Genomic DNA, 3,642 nt, shown 5'->3' on the forward strand with positions numbered 1-3,642 from the left:
AGTAGTTCCCCCGGACCATGGTAAGATAATTCTTTGGGTTTGGATTCTTACTTTGATCATGGTTCCTGGTGATCCATGCATTAGCATAGAAATCTTGAACCATTAGAATTCTGACTTGTTGGATGGGTTTTGTTAGAACTTTCCAACCTCTTTTTTTGGATTTCATGTCGGATTTTTGGATACTCATTTCTCTTGAGTTTGAAAGGGACCTCGGGGATCACCTTCTTCTTGGCCACAACATCATAGAAGTGGTCTTGATGTGCTTTGGAGATGAATCTTTCCATCTCCCATGACTCGGAGGTGGAATCTTTTGTCTTTCCTTTTCCTTTTCCTTTTCTAGAGGATTCTCCGGTCTTAGGTGCCATCAATGGTAATGGAAAAACAAAAAGCTTTATGCTTTTACTACACCAAACTTAGAATATTGCTCGCCCTTGAGTAAGAGAAGAAAGAAAAGAAGAAGAAGAAGAAATGGAAGAGAGGGAGAGAGGGTTGTGTCTCAGCCAAGAAGGGGATGAGAGGGTTTTGTTGTGTGAAAAATGAAGAAGAATGGAGTGGTTTATATAGTGGAGGGAGAGGGGTAAGGTTCGGCCATTTAGGGTGGGTTTGGGTGGGAAAGTGATTTTGAATTTTTGAAGGTAGGTGGGGTTTATGAGGTAGGTTTATGGGGAAGAGTGGATGGATAGTAGGGAAGAGAGCTTGATGTGATTGGTGAAGGGTTTTGGGGAAAGGTGTTTATTGCGAAGAGAGGATGAACACTGAAAAGAGGGAAGAGTATGAGTGGAGGTAGGTGGGGATCCTGTGGGGGTCCACAGATGCTGAGATGATTCTGTGGGGTCCACAGATCCTGAGGTGTCAAGGATTTACATCCCTGTACCAATTAGGCATGTAAAATGCCTTTGCATGCAATTCTGGCATTTAAATGCCGAATTGATGCTTGTTCTGGGCATTCAGCGCCCAGATGCAGCATGTTTCTGGCGTTGAATGCCAGTTCTATGCTTGTTTCTGGCGTTCAGCGCCAGCTTTTCTCAGTGTGCATTCCTGGCGTCTGAACGCCAGGATGCTGCTTGTTTTGGGCGTTCAACGCCAGATCCATGCTCTGTTCTGGCGTTGAACGCCAGCCAGATGCTCCTTACTGGCGTTTAAACACCAGTAAGCCCTACCTCCAGGGTGTGATTTTTCTTCTGCTGTTTCTAATTCTATTTTTGATTTTTCTATTTATTTTGTGACTCCACATGATCATGAACCTAATAAAACATAAAAGAACGATAAAATAAAAATAAAATTAGATAAATAAAAATTGGGTTGCCTCCCAACAAGCGCTTCTTTAATGTCAATAGCTTGACAGTAGGCTCTCATGGAGCCACACAGGTGATCAGGTCAATTTTATAGACTCCCAACACCAAACTTAGAGTTTGGATATGGGAGTTCAACACCAAACTTAGAGTTTGGCTGAGGCCACCCAACACCAAACTTAGAGTTTGACTGTGGGGGCTTTAGTTGACTCTGTACTGAGAGAAGCTTACTGTGCCTCTTTTCCATATTTACAGAAGGATGTCCTTGAGTTTTAAACACAAGGGAGTCCTCATTCAATTGAAGGACTAGTTCACCTCTGTCAACATCAATCACAGCTTTTGCTGTGGCTAGGAAGGGTCTTCCAAGGATGATGGATTCATCCTCATCCTTCCTAGTATCTAGGATTATGAAATCAGCAGGGATGTAAAGGCCTTCAAACTTTACTAACACGTCCTCTACCTGTCCATAAGCCTCTTTTCTTGAATTGTCTACCATCTCTAATGAGATTCTAGCAGCTTGCACCTCAAAGATTCCCAGTTTCTCCATTACAGAGAGTGGCATGAGGTTTATTCCTGACCCAAGGTCACATAGAGTCTTCTCAAAGGTCATGGTGCCTATGGTACAAGGTATTAGGAACTTTCCAGGATCCTGTTTCTTCTGAGGCAATCTCAGTTGATCCAATGCATTTAGTTCATTGGTGAACAGGGGAGGTTCATCTCCCCAAGTCTCTTTACCAATTAAGTTGGCATTCAGCTTCATGATTGCACCAAGGAACTTGGCAACTTGCTCTTCAGTAACATCCTCATTCTCTTCAGAAGAAGAATAATCATCAGAGCTCATGAAGGGCGTAAGGAGGTTTAATGAAATCTCTATGGTCTCTAGATGAGCCTCAGAGTCCTTTGGTTCCTCAAAGGGAAACTCCTTGTTGATCACTAGACGTCCCAGGAGGTCTTCCTCCTTGGGATTCACGTCCTTCCCTTCCTCCTTGGATTCGGCCATGATGGTTATATCAATGTGCTTGCACTCTCCTTTTCTATTTTCTTCTGTATTGCTTGGGAGAGCACTAGGAGGGATTTTAGTGATCCTTTTACACAGCTGGCCCACTTGTGCCTCCAAATTTCTAATGGAGGACCTTGTTTCATTCATGAAACTCATAGTGGCCTTAGATAGATCAGAGACTAAGTTTGCTAAATTAGAGGTATTTTGTTCAGAGTTCTCTGTCTGTTGCTGAGTGGATGATGGAAAAGGCTTGCTATTGCTAAACCTGTTTCTTCACCATTATTAAAGCCTTGTTGAGGCTTTTGTTGATCCTTCCATGAGAGATTTGGGTGATTTCTCCATGAGGGATTATAGGTGTTTCCATAGGGTTCACCCATGTAATTTACCTCTGCAATTGCAGGATTCTCAGGATCATAAGCTTCTTCTTCAGAAGATGTCTCTTGAGTACTGTTGGATGCAGATTGCATTCCATTCAGACTCTGAGAAATCATATTGACTTGCTGAGTGAATATTTTATTCTGAGTCAATATGGCATTCAGAGTATCAATTTCAAGAACTCCTTTCTTCTGAGGCGTCCCATTACTCACAGGATTCCTCTCAGAAGTGTACATGAACTGGTTATTAGCAACCATGTCAATGAGTTCTTGAGCTTTTGCGGGCATTTTCTTTAGGTGAATGGATCCACCTGCAGAAGTATCCAATGACATCTTAGCTAATTCAGACAGACCATCATATAATATATCCAGGATGGTCCATTCTGAAAGCATGTCAGAAGGACACTTTTTGGTCAGTTCCTTGTATCTCTCCCAAGCTTCATAGAGGGATTCACCTTCTTTCTGTATGAAGGTTTGAACATCCACTCTAAGCTTACTCAGCTTTTGAGGAGGAAAGAACTTGGCTAAGAAAGCCTTGACCAGCTTATCCCAAGAGTTCAGGCTATCTTTGGGTTGAGAGTCCAACCATATTCTAGCTCTGTCTCTTACAGCAAAAGGGAAAAGCATGAGCCTGTAGACTTCAGGATTTACTCCATTAGTCTTAACAGTATCACATATCTACAAGAATTCAGTTAAGAACTGAAAAGGATCTTCATATGGAAGTCCATGAAACTTGCAGTTCTGCTGCATCAGAGAAACTAATTGAGATTTCAGCTCAAAATTGTTTGCTCCAATGGTAGGGATGGAGATGCTTCTTCCATGTAAATTGGAATTTGGTGCAGTAAAGTCACTGAGCATCCTCCTTGCATTATTATTATTTTCGGCTGCCATATCCTCTTCTTGTTCAAAAATTCCTGTAAGGTTGTCTCTGGATTATTGTATTTTAGCTTCTCTTAGTTTCCTTTTCAGAGTCCTT

General features: G+C 42.0%; 1 non-coding gene across 1 annotated transcript; it reads left to right on the forward strand.

Annotated features, from left to right (window-relative positions):
- The first annotated feature begins 3,053 nt into the window (after window positions 1-3,053).
- Window positions 3,054-3,161, forward strand: LOC112774479 (small nucleolar RNA R71). Its single transcript, XR_003188968.1, has one exon. It is a non-coding gene; the product is annotated as a small nucleolar RNA R71 (small nucleolar RNA).
- The last annotated feature ends 481 nt before the right edge of the window (window positions 3,162-3,642 follow it).

Source organism: Arachis hypogaea, chromosome 18 (assembly GCF_003086295.3).
Source record: "Arachis hypogaea cultivar Tifrunner chromosome 18, arahy.Tifrunner.gnm2.J5K5, whole genome shotgun sequence".
Taxonomy (NCBI): Eukaryota; Viridiplantae; Streptophyta; class Magnoliopsida; order Fabales; family Fabaceae; genus Arachis; species Arachis hypogaea.